The sequence below is a fragment of the Geotrypetes seraphini genome, chromosome 9 (genome assembly GCF_902459505.1).
Source record: "Geotrypetes seraphini chromosome 9, aGeoSer1.1, whole genome shotgun sequence".
NCBI classification, from domain to species: Eukaryota; Metazoa; Chordata; class Amphibia; order Gymnophiona; family Dermophiidae; genus Geotrypetes; species Geotrypetes seraphini.
Genome location: NC_047092.1, coordinates 68274935 through 68287987, shown reverse-complemented (window position 1 = coordinate 68287987; position 13053 = coordinate 68274935).

Genomic DNA, 13053 nt, shown 5'->3' with positions numbered 1-13053 from the left:
AAAAATTATTGGGCAGATAGACCTGGGAAAGCTATTGCTTAATTCTACAAAGAGTTCTTTTACTAAGCTGTGGTAAAAAAAGAAAATCGCCTTACTGCACCCTTACGCAGGTTTTTCCTATATTTGTTTTGTATTAACGGTAAGGACTCATGCACTAACTAGTGATTACCGTATTTTCGCGGATATAACGCGCACCATTGTAAAACGCGCACAGGGGTATAGCGCGCAGAAATCACGATGATATGTACAAAAACTTTTCTATACCGCGCTCAGGCATATAACGCGCATGCTGCCCGACTCTCCTCTGGCCACCCCGACTCTCCTTTCGCTCTCCCCGACTCTCCTCTGGCCACCCCGACTCTCCTTTCGCCCTCCCCGACTCTCATCTGGTTGCCCCGACTCACCCTGACTTTCGGTGCACTGCCCCGACTCTCCTCTGGTTGCCCCGACTCACCGTTCACCCGCCCTGACTTTCGGTGCACTGCCCCGCCTCTCCGTGCCTGTCCCCCTTGAAGTCCTGTCCCCCCTTGAAGGTCTGCCTGTCCTCCCTTGAAGGTCTGCCTGTCCCCCCTTGAAGTCCTGTCCCCATCCTGAAAGCCTGATGCCCCCCCTCGACGTCCGATTCTTCTCCCCCCTCGGCAGGACCACTCGCACCCCCACCCCGAAGGACCGCCGACTCCCCGACAATATTGGGCCAGGAGGGAGCCCAAATCCTCCTGGCCACGGCGACCCCCTAACCCCACCCCGCACTCCATTACGGGCAGGAGGGATCCCCGGCCCTCCTGCCCTCGCCGCAACCCCCCCCCCCCCAACGACCGCCCCCCCCCAAGAACCTCCGCCCGTCCCCCAGCCGACCCGCGACCCTCCTGGCCGACCCCCACGACACCCCCACCCGCCTTCCCCGTACTTTGTGTAGTTGGGCCAGAAGGGAGCCCAAACCCTCCTGGCCACGGCGACCCCCTAACCCCACCCCGCACTACATTACGGGCAGGAGGGATCCCAGGCCCTCCTGCCCTCGACGCAAACCCCCCTCCCTCCAACGACCGCCCCCCCCCCAAGAACCTCCGACCGACCCGCGACCCCCCTGGCCGACCCCCCCACCCCCCTTCCCCGTACCTTTGGAAGTTGGCCGGACAGACGGGAGCCAAACCCGCCTGTCCGGCAGGCAGCCAACGAAGGAATGAGGCCGGATTGGCCCATCCGTCCTAAAGCTCCGCCTACTGGTGGGGCCTAAGGCGCGTGGGCCAATCAGAATAGGCCCTGGAGCCTTAGGTCCCACCTGGGGGCGCGGCCTGAGACACATGGTCGGGTTTGGCCCATGTGCCTCAGGCCGCGCCCCCAGGTGGGACCTAAGGCTCCAGGGCCTATTCTGATTGGCCCACGCGCCTTAGGCCCCACCAGTAGGCGGAGCTTTAGGACGGATGGGCCAATCCGGCCTCATTCCTTCGTTGGCTGCCTGCCGGACAGGCGGGTTTGGCTCCCGTCTGTCCGGCCAACTTCCAAAGGTACGGGGAAGGGGGGTGGGGGGGTCGGCCAGGGGGGTCGCGGGTCGGTCGGAGGTTCTTGGGGGGGGGGCGGTCGTTGGAGGGAGGGGGGTTTGCGTCGAGGGCAGGAGGGCCTGGGATCCCTCCTGCCCGTAATGTAGTGCGGGGTGGGGTTAGGGGGTCGCCGTGGCCAGGAGGGTTTGGGCTCCCTTCTGGCCCAACTACACAAAGTACGAGGAAGGCGGGTGGGGGTGTCGTGGGGGTCGGCCAGGGGGGTCGCGGGTCGGCTGGGGGACGGGCGGAGGTTCTTGGGGGGGGGCGGTCGTTGGGGGGAGGGGGTTTGCGTCGAGGGCAGGAGGGCCTGGGATCCCTCCTGCCCGTAATGTAGTGCGGGGTGGGGTTAGGGGGTCGCCGTGGCCAGGAGGGTTTGGGCTCCCTCCTGGCCCGATATTGTTGGGGAGTCGGCGGTCCTTCGGGGTGAGGGTGCGAGTGGTCCTGCCGGGGGGGGGGGATGTATCGGACGTCGGGGAGTCGGCCGGGCAAGAGGGCTTGGGCTCCCTCTTGCTCCGATCGTGGATGCGGGTGCGGGTGGGAGCGCGTGCGAGCGGTCGTTCGGGGTGGGGGTGCGAGCGGTCCTGCTGGGGGGGTGAATCGGGCGTCGGGCGGGGTGGGAACTATGTTTAAAAACTTTTGTATACCGCGCTCAGGCATATACCGCGCGAGGGGTATGCGCGGTACGTAAAATCACGTATAACGCGCGCGTTATATCCGCGAAAATACGGTACATATGTAAAACCCTAACGTGGTGCCACTCTTTTTCAGGATGTATCAGTTTTTAAAATTAATGCTCCAACAGGTCATACTGGCAAATACACATAAACTCCTGTACATCCTTATATATATTTTAAGAACATAAGAAGTTGCCTCCGCTGGGTCAGACCACAGGTCCATTGCGCCCAGCAGTCCGCTCCCGCGGCGGCCCATCAGGTCCATGACCTGTAAGGTGATCCTTTGTCTAAAACCCTTCAATCCCCTTTATCCTTCTATCTATACCCTTTCATAATCCTATCTCTACCTCTATCTGTATCCCTCAATCCCCGTATCCTTCAGGAATTTATCCAATCCTTCTTTGAAACCCCGTAATGTACTCTGTCCTATCACAACCTACAGAAGCACATTCCAGGTGCCCACCACCCTCTGAGTGAAAAAGAATTTCCTAGCATTGGTTCTAAACATGTCCCCTTTCAATTTCTCTGAGTGCCCCCTTGTTCTTGTCATTCCCAATAGGCTGAAGAATCTATCCCTTTCCACCTTCTCTATGTCCTTCATGATCTTGTAGGTATCATGTCTTCTCCGCTTCTTCAGGGAGAAGAGCCCCAGCCTTTCTAACCTGTCTGCATATGAAAGGTTTTCCATACCTTTTATCATTCTTGTCGCTCTTCTCTGAACCCTCTCAAGTATCGCCATGTCCTTCTTAAGGTACGGTGACCAATATTGGACACAGTACTCCAGATGCGGGTGCACCATCGCACGATACAGCGGCATGATGACTTCTTTCGTTCTGGTTGTAATACCCTTCTTAATAATACCCAACATTCTGTTTGCTTTCTTTGAGGCTGCTGTGCATTGTGCCGTTGACTTCATTGTTGTATCCACCAGCACACCCAAGTCTTTTTCAAGGTTACTTCCCCTAGTACTAATCCTCCCATTTTATAGCAGAACATCGGGTTCTTTTTCCCTATATGCATGACCTTGCATTTCTCTACATTGAAGTTCATCTGTCATTTATTCGCCCACTCCTCCAGTTTATTTTTCAGGTCCCTTTGTAGGTCTTCACATTCCTCCGCAGTTTCAACCCTGCTTCAGAGTTTAGTGTCATCCGCAAATTTTATAACTTCACACTTCGTCCCTGTTTCTAGGTCATTAATAAATACATTGAACAGCAGCGGTCCGAGTACCGACCCCTGCGGAACATCGCTTGTGACCCTCCTCCAGTCCGAGTAGTGGCCCTTCACTCCAACCCTTTGCTTTCTGCCTGCCAACCAGTGTTTAACCCATCTGTATACGTTTCCTTCCTTCCCGTGGTTCCACAGCTTCCTAAATAGCCCCTCATGGGGTACCTTGTCAAAGGCTTTTTGGAAGTCGAGATAAATGATGTCTATGGGTTCCCTTTTGTCCATCTGGCTGTTTATCCCTTCAAAGAAGTGCAGTAAGTTCGTTTGGCATGATCTTCCTTTGCAGAAGCCATTTTGGCTCGCTTTCATTAGTCCATTTTTTTCTATGTGCTCACAGATGCAGTTTTATATCAGTGCTTCTACCATCTTGCCCGGAATTGAAGTCAAGCTTACCGGCCTGTAGTTCCCCGGGTCACCTCTCGATCCCTTTTTAAAGATAGGTGTAACATTTTGCTATTTTCCAGTCCTCCGGGATCTCCCTAGTTTTCAAGGATAGGTTGCAAACTCGTTGGAGTATTTCCGCTATTTCGTTTCTTAGCTCTTTTAATACCCTTGGGTAATTCCGTCCGGGCCTGGTGATTTGTTGCTTTTCAATCTATCTATCTGTTGGAGGACATCCTCATGGCTTACCTCTATTGTCAACAGTTTTTCTTCTTGGTCTCCATTTAAGATCTCTTCGGGTTCTGGTACGTTGGATGTGTCCTCGCTTGTGAAGACTGACGAGAAGAACTTGTTTCACCTATCAGCTACCTCTTTTTCCTCCTTTACCACTCCCTTTCTGTCTCCATCATCCAACGGTCCTACTTCCTCCCTCACCGGTTGCTTCCCTTTAACGTATCTGAAGAACGATTTGAAATTTCTTCTTTCTCCGGCCAGTCTCTCTTCGTATTCTCTTTTTACTCTCCTAACCACTCAGTGACATTCTTTTTGGTGTTTCCTGTGTTCCTTCCAGTTTTCCCCGGTTTAGTCCTTTTTCCATTTTCGGAACGATTTTTTCTTGTCTCCTATCGCTTTCTTCACTTCATTGGTTATCCATACCGGGTCTTTTGTTCGATTTTTTTTTTTGCACCCTTTTCTAAACCTGGTGATGTACAGATTTTGTGCTTCTTGCACCGTGTCCTTGGATAGGGACCAGGCTTTCTCCATGGTCTCTGTTTTTCTTGAGCTGTTTCTGAGTTTCTTTTTCACTATTGCTCTCATAGCATCGTAGTTCCCTTTCTTGAAGTTGAGTGTTGTCGCTGTGGTTCTCTTCACTTTTGATGTTCCTACTTCTAATTTGTACTGGATCATGTTGTGATCGCTGTTTCCTAGTGGTCCTACTACTTCCACTTCCTTTGCAGATCCCCCTAGCCCGTTGAGGATTAGGTCGAGAGTGGCATTCCCTCTTCTTGGTTCCTTGACGAGCTATTCCATGAAGCAGTCCCTCACAGCCTCTAGGAATTCTGTTTCCCTCGCGCAGTTGGAGTTTCCAATATTCCAGTCTATCCCGGGGTAGTTAAAGTCCCCCATTACCATCACATTTCCGTTTTTGCATTCCCACCTCAATTCTGCTTCCAGTTCTTTGTCGTTTGCTTCTGTTTATCCAGGTGGACGATAGTACAGTCCCAATTTTATGTCAAATCCATTTTTTCCTGGTAATTTAACCCATAATGATTCCAATCCTTCCGCCTTTGTTGCCGTATCCACTCTAGTCGAGTGAATAGTGTCCTTTATATATAGTGCTATTCCTTCACCCTTCTTGTGAGTCCTGTCTCTTCTATAGAGTTTGTACCCTGGCAGTACTATGTCCCATTTGTTTTCCTCATTCCACTATGTTTCCGTGATTCCAATGATGTCTAGGTCCTCTTTTTTGGCTGTGACTTCCAGTTCTCCCATTTTGGTCTTTAGGCTCCTCGCATTTGCGTACAAGCAATTTAAGTCCTGTTTTTTTCTTTTTCCTGCTGTTTTTCCTTGTGATTTGCTCCTCCTGCCGTCCCCCTCATGAACTGCCAGCCCCTGATTTCTGTTTCTTTCTTCCTCTTTCTTTGGCGTGTCTTTTCGTCCACAACCTGTTTCCTCATTTTCACCTGTTCTTCTAGCTCCTGCTGTTTGCTCTTCTTTTTGTTCTCCAGTTTCTCTTGTTCCTTAGACTCCTGTTGTTCGTCTTTTGTTTCTTCCCAGCATTTTTCCCACTCAGTATCTTCTTTGGATACTCTAGTCTGAACCGTCAACGTCAGGTCGACTGTCGGCTTTCCCCTTCTTAGTTTAAAGCCTGCTCTATTCCTCTCTTGACATTGTTTGCTAGCAGTCTCATTCCTGCCGTGCTCAGGTGTAGTCCGTCCCTCCTGAAAAACTTGTTCTTCCCCAAAAAAGTTGTCCAGTTCCTCACAAAGTGGAAACCTTCTTCTTCGCACCATCTCAGCCATGCGTTTATTGCTTGTAGTTCGGTCTGCCTCTTCACATCTGCCCTCGGTACTGGCAGGATCTCTGAGAATGCTATCTTCTGTGTCCTCAGCTTCAATTTCCTTCCCAGGATCTTGAACTGTTCAGTTAGCGAAGTCCTGCTGTAATTTCTCCTGTTGACATCATTTGTTCCAACGTGGATTATCACTGCCATCTCTTCCGTCTCAGCTCCTTCCAGGATCCTCTCGATTCTGTCGGTGATGTCCTTCATTCTTGCTCCAGGGAGACGGGTCACTAGTCGGTCTTCTCTCCCTCCTGCTACGTGACTGTCCACTTCTCTCAGGATTGAGTCTCCCACTATGATTGCAGATTTCCCCTTTTTCAGCTTCCTCGCTGGTCTCAAGTCTGTATCCTCGGTGTGGTTCAGTACTTCTCCTTCAGGGTACCGGTGAGTCTTTGCCTCCTCTGCTTGCTCCATTTGGCATAGCCTTTTGTAAAATACTGAGAGAAATCTGAATGTACCGAGGATGTCCTATTTCCCACATAGAGCCCCTATGCTAAGGTATGTAAGTGTGTAAAATGAGCCACAGCACTAAATCCTAGTCATATATTTTTTTAATGAGGCTTATAGCATGACAGTACCTTATTGTGGATAAGGAACAAGTTAAAACATAGGAAACAGAACTTAGGACTAACTAGTCAGTTTTCCATATCAAGATCTTTGTTTTAAGCACATTTAAAATGATCAAAAAAAGGGATTAATGAGTGAGGTGATTAAAATTGTGTGTGTGTTAGATGCTATTGACTCGTGTTTGAGTCCCAGTGACTTGATGAATTACAAATCCACCACTGCCATCATGAGCTGAAGTAATGGCTCAGCCACTGTCATGGCAGATGCTTGCTATGAAAACAGCAGCTAATGCCGCCTTAACTCCTAGGGCCAGGGCTTCCTGAGCAGTGGCGTACCAAGGGGGGGGTCCACCCCGGGTGCACGCCTTGGGGAGTAGCACAGCCGGCCAGGTCTTAACTTTAAAAAAACCCATATTAACCTTATAAACAAGTCTAATAAGAAGCAGCAAATAACAAATAGATCGCTCCGACTAATAGCAAGAAAGTAACGCATTGTATTCACTTACTAAACCTGAAAAATATCAGCAAACAAGCACAGAGCACCACTATTCGCAGTATACTGTAAAGACACAAAAGGAAAGTCTGATGCTCAAAAATCTGCCAGTGAACGGCCGCTGAAAAGGGATGAAAATGGGTGGCAACTACTGAGAAAGGGGGTGGGGCAGCCCAAATCAAATTCCCGCCTCTGTTTCTCAGGCTGCAGCTGATTAGTCGCAAGCTGCTCACTGAAACTAATCAAGTGCGGGAGGTGGGACTCAAGTTTCAGAGAAGTGGAAGGGGGACCTGAGAGAGTGTGGAAATGAAAGTGGTGGTGTGAGAAAGGGTAAAAGCTGCAACAGCAGAGGAAAAAGACAGAGAGAGAAAAAATAAGAGTGCAAACAAGAGGGAAAGGAGATATATGTAATGTAATGTAATTTATTTCTTGTATACCGCTACATCCGTTAGGTTCTGAGCGGTTTTAAGAAAATATACATTTAAAATTGAAAGTAAGAAGTAAGAAAGGTGCTTAATAAATTCCCTTACTGTCCCGAAGGCTCACAATCTAACTAAAGCACCTGAAAGTTGATAAAGAAGTGAAAAATAAAGAAGAAGATTAATGTTAAACATTTTAACTAGACAGCATTGATCTGAATAGTACTTTGGTAGTGGAAGAGAGGAGAAAAAAGGAATAGATGTAAAAGGGAGAACCGTTGGAAAATAGAATTTTGGAGAGAATTTAAATGAAGGAGATATAACATAATAAAGGCATAATTAAAAACAATAGATAAGGTTAAAGAAATTCATAATATGATAAGAAAAATAAAGTAAAAATGAAAAATAGTGTCTTTAAACACAGTTTCAGCGTCATTGATGAATTTGGAGCAAGCAAGCTGCTCCACGGAAGTAGCATCATATGAGGCCCACAGTGACTACTAGATTACCCTCTTTGTGGGAAAGCCGCCCGGTGTTGAAAGACTATGTACGCTGGTGCCGTTGTTGCTAGGGTAAATAGAGTACTCCTGTCCTGTATTTTCTGTGCCAACCTGGGCCGACGGATAGCGGGACACCAGGGCAGAAGTCCTCTGAATCTCAGGTAGGCAGGTGACGACTAGACCAACGCTGCTGAAGTCTTGCATGCAGGATACAGGCGGAGGAGGCAAATGCACTGCAACAGTCACAAGGCGCCGAGCTGTACACTGGCATCGCTGGGGACGAGGCCAACATGGAGCTCCCTCTTTGCTGCTGTTACACTCCCGCACCACCTGAACTCTGCAACCTCGGCGAGAAAGACTGGAATGTGTACAGTGGAAAGGGGAATAAAAGGAGGGAATACCTCAAATTAGGTAAGGAAGGTCATTGGCAGAGAGAAGAAAGAGTTTGGGATAGGGAGGAAGCAAGACAAGTGGGAGATAGGAAGGGGAGTGAGCACAACAGAGAGCAGAGCTAATATGTTATCCAGTTCCCAGAGGGAAATATTTGGTCAGTCTGCAGATGCTCAAAACCGGGCACTAAAGTGCAGAAAGCAGAAACTTAGCAAAGCAATGTTGAGAAGAAATTCTATGCAAATGATATGCTCGCTAGCAAATGGTAGGAAAGGAACATGCCCGCTACATTTATTGCAAAGGTTTTTGCGGTAAGCGTACATGTCCAGACAATAAAACAGATCTGCAAGCACACCTTCGTTGTTCTGCGCCTGTAAATATATGCAAAACTGTTTGCACTTGAATTTTTGAAAGGCACATATTTAAGCTAATACTTGTTTTCACCTTCAGTTTTGCACATTTGTTTCTCACTATAGCATTTTGAGTTTTTTGCCAGGTACTAGTGACTTGGATTAGCCACTGTGAACACAGGCTACTGGGCTAGATGGACCATTGGTTTGACTCAGTAACAGCGGCGTACCAAGGGGGGGCGGGGGGTGGTCTACCCCAGGTGCACGCCTTGGGGGGGTGCACAGCCAGCCAGATCCAGGTCCTCCTGCCCTACTGTGCAACTGGACCAACACCTCAGCGCGGCTGCCGGTGGACTAAGGTGACCATACATCTCATTTTCAGACCCCCCTGTCCCGTTGTCCCCACACACAGCTTCGGGACGCTGAAATGTCCTGTCTTCAGGGACAGCGTCCCGAAGCTGTGCGTGGGACAACGGGACTAGCGATCGCTTCTGTCCCTCTCTGCCACAGAAAACAAAAAAGCCTCCCTCCTTCCTTTCTCCCAGTCCGTGCCGCTGCAGTCTTACATCCCACTGCTGCTGCTAATCGCCGACAAGAAATTTTCACTCCTCTAACAGGCTCAAAAGCCATGTGTCATTCCCCAGAGGTCGTGTGGGAGCTAAACTTGAAGTTCCTACCTCCCCACTTCGCTCAACACGGCATGTGGTGCAATGGTGCATAATATAGGGGTATTAGAGTCAGAGGGCTGCACTATTGGCATTTTGGAAGCAAAACAAGATGTTTTGGAGAAGTTTGAGAACTTAGAAAAAAAATTGGGAAAATCCAAGATGGCTGGTGCTGGTAAATTTCAATGTTAAATAAAACAGCTTAAAATCACCTCAGAGCTGACCAAAAACCTCAAAAAACAGGATTTTATGGGAGGGGGTCCAAGACCCTAGTCATAGAACAGTTAAACACAACTTTTGAAGAGTCCTTCCCCTCCCCCCTCCCAATTTTTTCCACAGGCTGTCAGAGCCTTACATACAGACCCTGTGCTGGGGAAATTATGCTGCTGCTACCTGCTTCAGCTCCTCTCAGGTGTATCTGTTCTAGGAGAGGCCCTCTGCTTCCAGTCACTCAGCCACTTTGCTGAAATTTTGGGCTGCCAGTTGGACCTCCATGGACCAACCCTCATCTCCCCCAGACCTCTCACGAAAAAGGAGAGGTAGATGAAACGCAGCTGGCACCATGACCATCCCAAAGGAATGCTATTAGCGCCTAAACAGCCTGTACTCCAGCCCCTGACCAAGCTAAAGGGAAACGCAAACACCAAGGGAACGAACCTTGGGCTCCACTAATTTTCAGCAGGCTGGCTGAAATAGGTGCCCAAAGGTTACACCTGACAGCTGCAGATTTTAAAACTGCTACTCTCCATGTAGGCAGGGTAGACCCTTATCAAAAGGGATCTCTGATTTCACAAAAAGACTGCAACTAGAGCAAAAAAAACCCACAAAATTATCGCAAAATAAAAAAAGAAATAAACCGAGCAGATCAGAATATACCTTTCATGCTCATCTGCAAAACAAGAAAATTAAATGGGCAGAAGACTTCTGGGAGAAGGAGGAGGTTTCAAAAGCTGTGATTGACATCTTTCTACAGTATGCTCGTGAGAATGGACAGAGTGCCCTAAGGCTCAACATACCATTCCTATTGAACTGGAACTGCCATTATAGAATTGATGTTCAGTATCCAAATGTTTGGTGCCTAACTTTTAATAACCTTCTTCAATCTACCCCATGCTATATATTTGCAAGGGGACATACACAGGGGTGGAACATGTGCAGACATAGGATGGGCCCTCACATACACATATGACTGACAAAATGCTGTACATTACACATTTTCCTGCCTCAAGTACTTACACTTATGCTAGCTAAATGACTGGCTTAAGCGCGTATGCCTAAGAATTTAGGAATAGCCATACTGGGTCAGACCAATGGTCCATCTAACCAAGTATCCTGCCTAAATTTTTGGAGCATTGATAGAGGCACTGACAGAGACCGTTCAACAAAACAGGAGATACTACCTTTCCAAGGTAGAAAGACCCCAAAAAAACCCCAGCAAAGGCGACCTGTGGTGCTCAATTTCTTTATTGCATCAATTAAGACTCGACATGTATGTGTTTCGGCCACTAGGGCCTGCCTCAGGAGTAACCACTTCTCCAAAGTCTTTGGCAGGGGTAGTTATGAAGATATAACGGATGTCCCCTGGATTCAACACTCAAAAATATAAGAATTCAAGGACACGCAGGCCGCACACAAGCAGATGGGAGGGCAACAACAGCAGCAACAACCTGGACCACTTCCACACACTGAACACCATGTCTCCGTGAAATGCTCCTGTCAAACGTCCACACACCACCTCCACATATTCTTGAAAAAGCCTTTGCTAGTTTTTTTTTTTTTTTGCCTACAGAACAGAGTCCAGTTAGTCATAGAATTACCCCTATATCTTGTGAAAAAATGCCTCATAGGAACATATGCTGTTATTATTAGAGAAATGAACAGTGGATTACAGATAGACTCAGCCCTGTAGTTCTCCACTTTTTATCACTCTCGAACTGGATAGGACATAGAATGATAATATTATTCTGTAAAATATGCCAGAAGAAAGGTGCAATAGATATTTGAGGGGAAAATAATGGTCATTGTGTACAGGGTCATAATACATAAATTGTGGCTGGATGAAGACATATCCCCATGTTAATAACAGTAAACAGTGGCTGAATAGAGAAGAATATGGCTTCCAGTTATGTTTTCTGAAGCCAGATTAAGGGCTTTATTTACTGAGCTCTGCTAAAATCTGTCATTAACCCCTATTAACGGCTTTCAATTCCATTCCATTTTATTCTTTTGATATACAGCTTGCTACTGGTAATTAATTCCGGCATTAACAGCAACTTAATGCTGGATTTATTAAATGGTGTTAAGTCTTTAGAATATCCATCATTACAGGGTTTTACAGTAGTTAATCATGCTTGTACATTGCTGATCTTGAAAGTTTATTTCCTTTCCAGCTTCTGGTAATACAGCTACATTACCAGCTGCAAAGAACAGCCCTGATGAGGACAATCCATTCTGCCTCTCCACCCCTTTCTTTCCCATCCTCCTTTCTACTGGTTCAACAAAGAAGGCTCTGTTGATTCATTGATATTTCTGTCCCCTTCTTTTCTGCCATGAATCCCTTTTTCACCTACCCTATACAAAGTGCTCAAAATGAGGACAGAAATAGGAAGAATTTCAAATTCTTACTGTCCAGCTACAACTAAAATGCAAAACCTGTGCTTGCTCTCTCATACATAATCATAGTGAAGAATTAATCAAAGAGAAATCTCACCCTACTGAGCATATAAGTAGATGCTGTTAACCCAGAATTCGACCAGTCTACTGTACTTATGGATAAAACATAAAAAGCAGATACACAGATACACGGAGGATAATTTTATAAATGTTCAAACTACATACACATACTATTTCAGATCTTGTTGGGTCAGCATGCATCCAAACCACCATACAGTACAAAAACTGGACAAAAATAATAGGTGGAGAAAAACAGATCTCAATATACCAGTTCATATTATACTGTAGGTCTGTGAATGGAAGATTAGAGCAGAATGCCGATTTTTAGCAAATGAGTTGGGAGTTTGGTCCAAGCACAGTGGTCCCAGCAAAGGAGTTTGATTTAAGAATAGTGGCTTCAGCAACATCATTGGGAATAAATAAGCTACGTACTTTTTCACATTAAAAGTATCTATATAATAAAACCGTAGGCGGCGCATGCGCAGTCTAATCCGCGTGCTTCCGTGATCCGTATGTCCGTGGCCGGCAAGAGTGCACATGCAAACTTACAACAGCTCGCACTCACGGTCTGGCTGGCTCTTTAAAGTTTTTTTCGGTGCCGGCTCACCTGCTCCGCCTTCCTCTTCCTGCCAGTCTCAGCCGGACTCACTCCTCCCCCCCTGGCAGCCCTGAACCTGTTCCTCCGTTCCCCGCCCGACGGGCCGGTGAGTGCTGTGCCAGGGGCAATGCAGGTGGAGACTATCGGCGGCGGAGCCGGAGGGAAGGGGGGGTGGGAGGCACGCGAAGCTGCAAGTCGCCGACTCCACCCCCCCCCCCCTCTCTCGAACCGCACAAGGACTGCCGTTGACGAAATTTGCCCCACCGTTCCTTCCCTTCCTCCATCAGGTATGTTAAAAGCAGCTGCTTTGAAATTGGCACGGCGGTTTCCCCAGATAGGGTAAGCCGAAAAACCCAATCCCGCCTCATGGTCCTGCCGCCGCTCACGAATCCCCCCCCCCAATCCTCCTGCAACAGCCGCTACCGCTCCTGTTCAAAGCGGCCTGCTGAGGTTCGCGGCCGCTGTAACGAACCTCGCAGGCCGCTCTCCACATGGTAGCATGTTCCCTCTGACG